We start from the raw sequence: 12679 nt of genomic DNA on the forward strand, positions 1-12679 counted from the left end.
GAAGCAAAACCCAGATCTACAGGGACTGCACGTAACACCTAACGTCCTGGGAGCAATCACAGATGGCTTCGTGGGAGAGGTGACATCTCAACTGATCATTGAAAAAGAGACAGCAAGAACTGACCAGGCAGCAGCACAGGATGTAATGGTCCAAGAGGAGGGAAGGCTATGTGGGGAGGACAAGAGCTGTTTGGACATCCTAGCCTGGAGAGTGGGCAGTGGGCAGTGGACAGGAACCAGGCGCAGGAGCCGGGCCAGAGAAGATCTAGAAGTGTCAAAGCCCTGTCATTAATACAACCAGGCTAAGCCCTCACTGCTAAGCCAAAAGCGACAGGTCGCTTACCTGTCCTCCCTGGACTAAAGCGCAGGCGCAGGTCAGCAGGGTGGCTTATTTACATCCCCAGGTCGAAGGGGAAAACCCAGGAAGTGTGGCCTAGGCCTAACAAAATCTCAGGCTAATAATAAACGCCCTGAGTAATGAGTGGTGTAGGCCAGGGCAGGCAGGAGGCTGGAGCTGTTGGCGCAGGAGCGTGGTGAGTAGCCAGCCGTGGTGGGTGAGGGCCAAGAGGGTGCTCCGGGGGCTGGAGATCTAGCAGTGCCACCACGGCACAAGCTAAGGCTACTCAGCTTTGGGACAGCTTCAGTCCTGCACACGGAAGAGGCCTCCGGGGGTCAGGTCTTGCCTGCCAGTGGGGTCAGCCAAACAGGCAGGAACCTTCTTTTTTCTATCCACGTGCTCCAGATTTGTTTCCTTGTGCCCCTGGATTAGTTTGAAGTGAATCTGGTAAATTTTGGATGCCTCGAGATGCAGCATTTAGATCTCTGCCCGCACTTAACTGCTGTGAATTTCTAAGAACTCTTAATATCGTGACGCGCCTACGAGCACAGGTGTTGAGCGCGAAGTGCTGATGATGTGTGTCCTCGGTGGGCAGATTCAAATCAGACCTTCATGGCCCTCAGGAGAAAAGTGGGTTCTGTATTTCAGACTCTACCTATCCCCATCTGCCTTCTTATTTTTCTTGCTGATTTTTGCTGATGAATCAGAGCTGTTTATCCTATAGTGTTAAAGAGTTTCCTTAAAGAGTTTCCTCCAAGCTGGGCGGTGGTGGCGAACGCCTTTAATCCCAGCATTCGGGAGGCAGAGACAGGCGGATTTCTGTATTTCTGAGTTCGAGGCCAGCCTGGTCTACAAAGTAAGTTCCAGGATAGCCAGGGCTACACAGAGAAACCCTGTCTCGAAAAACCAAAAAAAAAAAAAAAAAGTTTCCTCCAAGGCAAAGTCATCAGGACCCACCACTCACAGCAGCTCTCGACCCATCCCCCTACCCAAGCTAGACTCAGGCAGGCCTTTGCTAGGATTTCCATCTCTGTCCAGCAACCATGTCCACCAAGGATGCGAATGAGTTTCACAGAGAATCGCAAGAGGTGATGGTCAGGAGCCATCTTGACCCAAAAGGAAATGTCAGAGGACCTGGGACCAGCAGTTAGGAATCAGGGAAGAATGTTCTGGAACCCACATTAGCTTTCCAGTGCTTCAGTGAGAGCCCAGACAGGTGGAGAGTTCAAGTCACTGCTGTTCTTAGTTTGCACACTGGCCCTTGGCCTCGGATAAGTCTCTTCTCTTCACCTACAAAATGGGCCTCAAACCGCAAATCTGCAGTCAACCCTTCAGACCCTCTTGAAAAGTGACATTCAAAGGTTCTGGGAAGTTAGAAAAAAATCCTCTACCTTATTTCAGTATTTTAAATAATTTAACATTTAAAATAATTATTTTAATATTTATTACATTTGTATTATCATGAAATAGGTATATATTCTTTCCATTCATAGTTTCTCTATAATAATAAAAACTAAAGCAGTTACACTTGAAATTAAAACTAGAAAACCACTGGCTAGGTTAGTGGCACACACCTTTAACCCTAGCACTTGGGAGGCAGAGGTAAGCAGATCTCTGTGAGTTTGAGGCCAGCCTGGTCTACAGAGAGCTTCAGAACAGTCAGGGCTACATAGTGAGATCCTGCCTCAAAAAAACATAGTAATAGTAGTAGTAGTAATAGAAAGCCATTAAAATGAAAGTAACCACTTTAATGTATTTCACATAACAATTTTGTTTTACTCAAATAGAAAACTGGTGTGTGTGTGTATGTATGTATATATATATATATATATATATATATATATATATATATATATGTATATATATATACATATACATATATATGCACAAGTAAACTATTCGGATTAATATTGGATTAATAGCAAAATGCTGTAATTTGAGCCTTGTGTTCTTTTTTTTTTTTTTTTTTTTTTTTGGTTTTTCGAGACAGGGTTTCCTTGTATAGCCCTGGCTATCCTGGAACTCACTTTGTTGACCAGGCTGGCCTCGAACTCAGAAATCTGCCTGTCTCTGCCTCCTGAGTGCTGGGATTAAAGGCGTGCTCCACCACGCCCAGCTGGGCCTTGCGTTCTTAAAACTGTCTTGTTTTGTTCTATTGCAGCGTAGGATTGCTCGCTCACAACAGGCACCTGACTGGTATTGAAAGCCGAGTCTTCCCTTCCTCTTTAAAGGTATTCACAATAATAGTCAAACATGTCCTGTGTCCAAGTTTTTGGCTTTGTTTTTTGTTTGTTTTGTTTTTTTAAGAAGATAGGGTTTCTCTGTATAGCCCTGGCTGTTCTGGAACTCTCTGTAGATGAGACTGACCTTGAACTCAGAGTTCCTCCTGCCTCTGCCTCCCAAGGGCTGGGATGAAAGGCGTGCGCCACCCCCTATCCCAAACTGCATCCAGTTTTTAAAAGGCGCAAGAATTCCAAGTTGCCTTCCTCGACGCCTGGACTAAGGGGTGAGAAGACCCATCAGTTTGGGGCTTGGAAGAGGAGCGGCGTGATGCGCCCCTGCCTTGCATGTGGTACGGAGTGTAACCTTATAGTCCTGGTCAGGAGCCTGTAGCACCACGGTGCAGATATGCCGGGTCTTTCTGTGTGGTGCAAGCTGCTGCCTTGACTTTTTAAAAGAAGGTTTCAGACTAATCTGCCTCATCAGTTTTCCGTGGAGCAGCGCCTTGCCATCTAGACAAGCATGTCAGGAGGCCTCCAGAAATTGGAGGTGCTGCCGACTCTTGGGTTTTAGGGTTCGCAGGAACCGGTCTAGGTTACAAGAGGAGTTCCTCCTTCCCTGCTATCTACCAGCAGTGCTGTCTCCTCAAGCTTCCTTTTCTGACTCAGTTGCCGTCACTCTTGGAGGTCTCCTGCCCATCCTAGGGGCTGGGCGGGGCTTCTGGGCTTTACATGGATCTGGTTGGTGGGTGAGAAAGAAGGGTGGGCATAGCTTCTTCTGGTCAGTCTTGCGGTCTGAGGCCGTGGCTGTGGTGGGTCCTGGAGCCTCTCTCAAGCTGACCTGCTCGTCTCACTCACTCCACAGGGATGGCAGTAGCTCCACTTAAAAGAATTTCCGTTTTTAGTAGAATCACAATTGTGTACCTATCACCACAACCTAATTTTAGGATGTTTCCGATATCCCAAAAGAATCCTTATTAATCTTACTTTCTCCCACCTCCAGCCTCAGACCACAGCTAACGGATCTCCCATGTCTAGAGGTTTGCTTTTTTTTTTTTTTTTTTTTTTTGGATATTTTGTATCAGCAGCATCGCGCTCAGTGTGTGCTGTGATTCCGTGTTCCCTAGTGATTCACATGTTTTCACAGGTCACCCATTTTGTAGCATGACCATAGCTACATGTTCATAGCTAAAATAATATCACATTTTAGGGATAAACTATTTTTTATTCATTCATCAGATGGCCAGCATTCGAGTGGTTGCCACTCACTGGGGACAGAGAAAAATGCTTTTGTGAGAGTGGTTATATTTTGGGCAGTGTGTTTTCATCCTTTTGGCTATACAGCTACCCAGGTGTGGAATTGCTGGCTCCCGTGGTGACTTGGTTGAATTTTTAAATAGTTGCCAAGCCACTTGACAAAGTGGTCACAACACTGCCTAGTCCCATTTGACACCTGCAGTCCTCACTTTCTGTCCCTGCACTGTAGCAGCAGTCCTTAGCAGGGGATGTGGCCTCTTGCTGGTTTGAGTTTGCCTTTGCCCAGTGCTGAGCTGGGTCCAGCCTTTCCCTGTGCTTGTTGTTCATTCATGCGTATTTTGGGGGAAATATCTATTCAGCTCTTTAGCCCAATTTTTAGTTAGTTTTTTTTTTTCCGGGAAGGTAATTTTGTAATTAATATTTACGTACAGAGAACTTAGTGTACATTTAACCAAGTTTAGTGGCGAGGTCTTTAGCCTTTGCCTTTTCCAGCTTGGCAGTGTGAGCCACAGACTTAGGACCCAGGACGTTGCCTCCCAGTGGCAGTGAATCTTGTCATATCTGTCATTATAATTGGTCCTACTAGCTTTGACCAGCTTAGCCAGAGCACCCTTGTCTTCTGAGTTAACCTGTGTGAAGGCAACAGTGGTACATGTCTTCCTGTAGACCAGGCACCCCAGCCTGGCTTTTCCCTGATGATGCAGTAGGGCATCCCCATCTTTCGACACAGGGCAGGAAAACCACCGGCTCAATGAGGTCTACGTCATGGGCAATCACCACCAGCTGAGCCTTCTTGTTCTCCACCAAGGTGGTGACTGTGTTGACTCCTGCTCAGAGGACAGGGGGTCTCTTAGTTGGGACGTCCCCTTTGCCTGCAGCTTTCTTCTCAGCACAGGCCAGTAGCCTTTGCTTCTTCTCTTGCTTTGTCTCTGACCTGTACTTGTGGGCAAGCTTAAGCAGCTGAGTAACTGTTTGCCTGTTCAAGGCCTGGGTGAACTGGTTAATGGCAGGAGGTACTTTGAGCCACTTATTGAAGATGGCTTTTGGCCGCTGCAGCCTGATGTAGTAGGGCCATTTGATAAAGCATGTTAGATCTCTTTTGGGCTGGATGTCCTGACTAATGCCAAACTTCTTGGGCCTTTTCTCAAACAAAGGGTTGACCACCTTTTTAGCCTCCTGTTTCTTGATGACTTTAAGGGCTGGGGACACCTTCTTCCCCTTGTCCTTCTTTGATCAATTGATTTTATTTGTTTGTTTACTTTTTTTTTTTTTTTTTTGAGACAGGGTTTTTCTGTGTAACAGTTCTGGCCATCCTGAAACTCCCTTTGTAGACCAGGCTGACCTCGAACTCACAGAGTTCCGCCTACCTCTGCATTTGAGTGCTGGGATTAAAGGGATGGGTTACCACACCCAGCCCTTTGAGTTTTATTATTTTTTAATGATATCAGGTAAGGACTTAACTCCATTTGCATGTGTCCATCCAGCTTTCCCTTCAACGCTGGTATAACATCTTAAATGTATGACACCCTAATTTAAATGATATCAGCTATTCATTGAGAAGACTGGGTTTTGCCCCGTTGAATGCTCACGGTACGCCTGCAAGGAAGCCATCTGCTCATACAGGTGAAGACTGGTTTGCCTTCCCTATCCAGCTGCTCTGGTCAGACCCCTGTCTGTGCTTTCACCACGCTGTGGACTGCAGCAGCTCTGCCTCTTTCAGAGCCAGGAAGAGTGACCCCAGCTCGCCCTTCTTTTAAAGATTATTCTCAGGTCCTAGTAATTCCATTTGAATTTTTAGGATAGGGTTTCCTATTTATGTTTTTTAACAAGTCATTAGGATTCTGTTCTAAATTCTGATTGGTAGGTTGCTTTGGGCCATATTGACTTCTTAAGTCTTCTAGTCTATGAACACAGGGTATCTTTTGGCTTTTTTTTTAGGTAATTTCTTTCCACAATATTCTATATAATTTTTGGCATACACTTCTTTCACCTCATTGGCTAACTTTACTAAGTATTTTATTTCTTTATTTTATGCCACCATAAGTTAAATTGTTCCTTAGTTTTCTTAAGGACTGCTCTTTGTGAGCTTATGAGAATTCAATGGCGTCTGGTTGCTAATATTTTTACCATGTAACTATTCATTCCAGTATGTATGTATGTATGTATGTATGTATGTATGTATCATCTATCTGTGTATCTATGTGTCTATCACCATGATAACTACCATTGTCATTTTGCCTAAGTGCCAGGTTTGGGCCAGGCCTTTACTTAAATTTCATGTGTATGCAGCAACCGTGTTCACAGGTTCATGTTCACAGGGTGCTGATACATAGTTTCTAGAGAATTGGATGAGGCATACTTGACCCAGAAGTAAATACCACAGGATCTGGGACTTGGAGTAATCAGCCAGAAGTTTTGTGTTGGTTTGTTTTACCATGAAAAGGTGTTGGATTTTCTCAAAGGCTTTTCTGTACCCATTTGGCCGACTGTGTCGTTCCCTCTTAATTCTTTCATTGTTGTACACGGAAGCGATGGCTCTTTGCAAAGCCGAATCCTTGGAGCAGCCTAAGCACAACCCCCTTTTGATCACAGCGAATAACATGCTGTGGGGTGCATGTGCTGACATTTTTTGAGGCGCTTGTCCCAGTATTCATAAGACATATTGGTCTGTGGTTTTATTTCTTTTAATGTCTCTTTGGGGCTTTGACATACGATGTATTTTGTCTGACAATAGTTGTAAATTTGCATCTGTTCTTTGGGCATGATTTGCATTTTTTCCCTTTATTTTTGCTTTTCAAGGCAGGGTTTCTCTGTGTAGCCCTGGGGTTTGCTCTGTAGTCCAGGCTATCCTTGAATGCACAAAGATTTGCAGTCTCTTCCTCCCAAATACTGGGATTAAAGGCCTGAGCCACCACAACCTGGCAATGCAGGAAATATCTTGCTCCATAATTTTATTTTTAAATCTTCTGTGTCCTTTGATTTGTGTTGGGGTTGGGGCGTGGCTAAGAGGTGGAAACTGTCTAGCAGTCTGTAGTCCCTGGGCTCCACCTGTAACACCACAAACAAAAACAAATCTTCTATAAATAGCACAGAGATTAATCTTGTGGTTTTTGCATATCTCTCTGCCCATTTCTTCCTTTAAACAGAGAGTTCAGATTATTTATGTTTAATATTTTTTCTGATAAAGATTTGTTTCTGCTGTTTATATATTGCTTCTATTTTATTTATTTTGTGCATGAATGCGTGTATGTGTTGGGCTCGGGTACCATGGTGAGTAGAGGTCAGAAGACAATTCGATTTTCTCCTTTTACTGTGTGGGTTCAGGTGACTGAACTCAGGTCCTCAGGATGGGTAGTAGGCTCCTGGACCCACTGAGCCGGACCACTGCCTCTCCTCTTTTCTGCAGATTTTTAATTTATTGTCTTAGTGACTATCTTAAAATTTACAAGTAACAACTTGATCTTGTAATATTTTAATTTGAATATCTACTTAGTTTCATTAATTTGCAAAACACAGTTCCTAAAAATCTCTGCCCTTTTGCTTTTATGCTGTTTATGAATACATTGCTGCATGTTTCCTCTTTGAACATGAATGATTGACACAGGTTTTTTAGTGATTGTTTTATGTAGTGTTTATTAAATTAGGTAGTGAAATAGGAGCTTCAACTCATAACAAGTATACAATAATTGAAGTTTATCTTGGCTGACCTGGTGGTGGAGGCTCATGAACTCAGGTACCTGAGAAGCTGAGGCAGGAAGATCACAAGTTGTGATCTACCTTGGCTAGAGAAGGGGTTCAAGGTCAACCTTGGCCAATTTAACAAGGCCTTGTCTCAAAATACAATAAAGAAAAGAGCTGGGGATAGCACTTGCTGGAAGAGTGCTTGTCTGACATCTTCAAAGCTCTAGGTTCAGTACCCAGTACCACATGAACTCTAGTGCACACACAAGGGCGTATACACACACATACATACACACATACACACACATATACACATGCACATGCACACACACATATGCATACACACAGACATGCACACACATACACACATATACACAACACTTATACACACACACACATACACACATATATACATATATATACATACACACATTGATTGATTGATTGATTGATTGACTGACTGATTAATTAAATACCCAGACATGGTGGCTGGTACATGCCTTTAATCCCATCACTCAGGAGGTAGAGACCTTGAGTTTGAGTTCAATCTGGCCTACAGAGAGAGTTCCAGGCCAGCTAGATTTACCTAAAGAGACCTTGTCTCAAAAAGTAAAATAAAACAGAGGCTGGAGATATGGCTCAGCAGTTAAGAACACTAGCTGCTCTTTCAGAAGACCTGGGTTTGGTTCCCAGAACTCACATGACAACTCAGAGCTTTTGGTAACTACAGCCCCAGGGGCTCTGCAGACACCGAGTGTCATGGCATATAGACATACATGCAGGCAAAATGCCATATACATAAAAGGAAAACAAAGTCAAAAATAATGTTTTCCCAAGCAGGAACTATTAGTGTTTCTTCTCCTTTCTAGGCTCTGTCTAGTGACGTCCATTTCCACACAAAGGACTCTTGGCGGCCTTTGATACCAGCAATCTGCTCCCTTACTTTTTTCTTTCTGGAAATGTCTTAATTTCTCCTTCATTACTGACAGGCAGTTTTGCCCAGGACATAACTTGTGGCTGACCACTTTCTTCCAGGCCTTTAGACCCATCTTTCTCTCTCCATTAATTTTCCAGAAGATCCTTGGTACATAGCAAGTTGTCGTCTCCTCCTCTTCCTCCTTCTCTTTATAATGACAATGTGTGTGTGTGTGTGTGTGTGTGTGTATGAAAGAGAGGCAGGGGTGTGTGTGTTGGGGAGGGGGGAACCATGTGCCATAGCAGGCAAGTGAAGTTCAGAAAACAATTTGGCAGACTCAGTTCTCTTCATTAACCTCTATGGGGATCCCAGGAGTCAAACTGAGACCGTCAGGGCCTTACCTGCTGGCCCACCTCCCCAGCCCACAGGCTGCTTTTGTCTTGCCACTTTAACAATTTTCTTTACCCTTGCGGTCTTTTTTTTTTTTTTTAAAGATTTATTTATTTTATGTATATGAGTACACTGTAGCTGTCTTCAGACACACCAGAAGAGTGTATTGGATCCCATTACAGATAGTTGTGAGCCACCATGTGGTTGCTGGGAATTGAACTCAGGACCTTTGGAAGAGCAGTCAGTGCTCTTAACCTCTGAGCTATCTCTCCAGACCCTACCCTTGGGTTCTATAATTTTACTGTAATGTATCATGGCACACGTTTGAGGGGTTTTTTTTCTTTGTTTTGGTTTTTCGAGACAGGGTTTCTCTGTATAGCCCTGGCTGTCCTGGAACTCACTTTGTAGACCAGGCTAGCCTCAAACTCAGAAATCCGCTTGCCTCTGCCTCCCGAGTGCTGGGATTAAAGGTGTGCACCACCACGCCCGGTTCGGTTTTTCTTTCTTTCTTTCTTTCTTTCTTTCTTTCTTTCTTTCTTTCTTTCTTTCTTTCTTTCTTTCGGTTTTTTGAGACAGGGTTTCTCTGTGTAGCCTTGGCTGTCCTGGAACTCACTTTGTAGACCAGGCTGGCCTCGAACTCAGAAATCGGCCTGCCTCTGCCTCCCGAGTGCTGGGATTAAAAGCATGTACCACCACACCCGGCTAGTTTTTTTTTTTTTTTTTTGGTTTTTCTTTTTTTAATCCCTTCCTTCCTCTCTCCCTCTTTCGCTCTGTCTCTCTCCTCTCACTCCCCTCCTCTTCCTGCCTCCCCTTGCTCGCTTTCTCTCTCTTTACACTAAAGATTGACCCTGGGATCTCAGAGATATTAAGCAAACGCTCTAGCACTGAGAGCTAGCTATTCCTGCCTTTTAAAATGCTTATTTATTTTATTTACTACTTTCAATTTTGATATAGTCTTGCTAAGTTGGGCGGCCTGCCCCAGCCCTCCCAGTGGCTGGAGTCACAGGCCTGCGGCGCCAGGCCTGGTATATTGGCATTTTCCTTGGACCTTGTTGAGCTTCTCATGTGTGTATCCCTGTCTTTCTTCAGATTTAGGAAGCTTCGGGTCTTTGTTTCTTTTTAAAAATGTAGGCCAGTGCCTAGCAGCTGCACATATTTATGGGTGCAGCGACTTTTCAGCATGTGTCTACATCCTGTAACGATGAAACCAGGGTGGTCAGCCTAACCACCACCCGATGTTTGTTGTGTGTGTGGTGAGAGCTAAGGTTCTCTTCCAGCGATTTTACGATAGATGTTATCGTTCACTGTAGATTCCTTGCCGAGCAACAGAACATACGCACATTCTCCCATCCTCTTACAACATCGCTCTGTCCACCTGTTCTCTCCCAGCTGTGGCAGCCACTGCTCTCTCTGCCGTTGTAAGTTGCTATTACTGGTTGCATAGAATGAGCTCACGTAACTCTTGCTTTTCTGTGGCTTATTTTGATTAAAGTAATGTCTTCTGAGTCTACTTATGGTGTTCAAACAAAACAGAACTTCGCCCTTTATATGGCTGAGTAATATTCCACCATATAGATATCACATCCTCCTTATATGTTCATTCATTGTTGGCCAATTAAGTTAATTCCAAATCTTGGCGATGATAAGCTATAATAATCATGGCAGCAAAGTTATGTCTTCATCTTCTAATTTCATTACTTTTGGACAAATACCTGTCCTAGTTACACCTGACCAAGACAGATTATAAAAGTGTGTAATTCGGGGACTCCTGGTTCCAAAGGGTTTGAGTTCATGGTCATCATGGTGGGGAGCATGGCAGCAGGCAGGCAGGCATGGTGCTGGAGCAGTACCTTTCTATCCACATGCACTAGGCTGAGAGAGGCAGAGAGAAACACTAGGAATGGTGTGGGCTGACAGTGACACACCTCCTCCAACAGGACCACACCTCCTCCAACAAGGTCAAACTTCTTAATCCTTCCCAAACAGTTCCACAAACTGGGGGCCAAGTATTCAAACACACGAGCCTATAGGGGCCGTTCTCATCCAAACCACCACAGCACCCACTGATGGAGCTGCTGGGCCATGCACTGATTCTACTTTTACTTTTTAAAGACATTTTCATAACTGTTGCACCAGCATTGTACAAACATTCCTTTTTCTCTACAGCCCAGCTATTAATGACAGCCATTCTAACCAGGGTTGGGGAGCCAGTTGTGGCTTTCCTGATGAGCCATGATGTCGAGCGTCTTCTCCAATGCCTGTGAGCAATCTCTGTGTCTTCTTTTGAGAACTGTCTACTTGAATCTTTTGTATACTTTTAGTAAGACTGGGGGGTTTTGTTGTTGTGCTCTTTTGCTTTTTGTTTATCTTGTCTTATTTTAATGGTGAGACACTGTAGTAAAGAGCAGTCTGGATATTAACTCTCGTTGGCCCTCACTGGGCTCTAGGTGAGCCAGCATCCCCTCTGCTCTGGTTTTATAATTAGGGGTTGGGGTGGTTGCCTGGCTGATTGTGTGCAGATTCTTGGTATTTCATTCAACAGCAGAACAAAAGCTCGTATCGACTACAAAGTAGCAAGAAAATGTTACCAAATGCAATAGAAATGATCAGGGGACACTGCAAAGGAGCCCCGGGCCACCAGAGTGAAGAAGGCACTCAAGCCCTGTTATGACTTGGGTCTTTTCTTTATGGGGCTGAAGAGAAGGAGAATTTAGGAGCTTAGGGTGTAGGTCCCTTTTCTGATTGATAAGGCTAAGTCAGAAAGCCATTTTTTCTATTGCTCATGTCTTTTCCCATAATGCATCTGATTTTAGTCATATGCATGCCTGATCATGCACATGCATACTCTGGATAATAGTGGATTCTCCCTAAAAGCTCCTGGCCTGAGGACACAGCTTTATCTTACCCTATAGGCACCGCGAACCAGTTCCAGTTGGACTGGCCTCCCTATTCTTCCCATTGGTACATTAGGAATATGTTTGAATAAAAACAAATTTGCTGGCTGTTAGGAGCAGAACAACTTACCTTGTTCAGAGAGAAGTGTAGCTCCACAAAGACGGGGATCTGAGGTCGGTAGGTGCATTGTGTGAAGAGGGGTGAGGGTATGGTATGTGCAGGGGAAGGAGCTGGTAGCCAGGAGCCGGGCTTGCAGAACTAAAACAAGGTATAGTCTATGTTGCTAAACTATCCCTGTTTGCCTGCCTCGGTGACACCAGCCCTGTGACTTGGGTCATCCTGCTCCAGTGAGACAGTGTGAGCTGTCATGGCTAAGCTCCACTCTGGCTGGGCATCCCTCTGCCTCACTGTGACCCCAGGGTTGCTTTGTTCCTGTGTGATTGATCATGATCCTGGCCACTGTTGGAGAGAATTTCCCACAGAGGGTGCCTTTCAGCATCTCCCTCCCCAAAGTCCATTTCCCCATGGAAATGTGTTTGTAACTTTTAGCCAGACACACCGTGGAGGGAATGGATTTTACAGACCTGACGTGTTCTGCTTAGGTGCAGGCTGGAGGAAGGGTGTCAGGGCAGACAGATTCTCCTCACTCCCAATGCCAGGAAGGACCCTAGAGCTGTTCCTGGGCCTGCCAGCTTCCAGAGTGCTGCTACTGCCTGCCCCTGCAGTCACTACCTTCTGCTTCCAGTACGTCTGCAGGGGGGCGGGCTGTGTGCTACCGATACCTGTCAGAGAGAGAGAGAGAGAGAGAGAGAGAGAGAGAGAGAGAGAGAATGAGGCTCAGCTCAGAGGTTTGGCTCAACTCAGCTTGCTTGCATTGAAGAGTAAACAAACACCTTGAAAAGTGCTTCAGGAGAAGCTGTGGCCACAACAGACGAGAGTCAGAGTGAAGGCATTCTAGCATCAAAGTGGACTGCTGCCATGTAG

General features: G+C 44.8%; 1 protein-coding gene across 2 annotated transcripts in view; it reads left to right on the forward strand.

Moving 5' to 3' along the window:
* The window catches only part of Tnfrsf13b (tumor necrosis factor receptor superfamily, member 13b), a 26888-nt gene continuing 14209 nt past the window's right edge, over positions 1-12679 (forward strand). The window contains exons 1-2 of one of the 2 annotated variants that reach the window (XM_006533851.4): positions 1-533; positions 2499-2568. The gene's annotated coding sequence lies outside the window, so the exon portion shown is untranslated. The remainder of the gene's footprint in view (positions 534-2498; positions 2569-12679) is intronic. The other variant, NM_021349.3, reaches the window with a different exon arrangement.

Source organism: Mus musculus, chromosome 11, assembly GCF_000001635.26.
Source record: "Mus musculus strain C57BL/6J chromosome 11, GRCm38.p6 C57BL/6J".
NCBI lineage: Eukaryota > Metazoa > Chordata > Mammalia > Rodentia > Muridae > Mus > Mus musculus.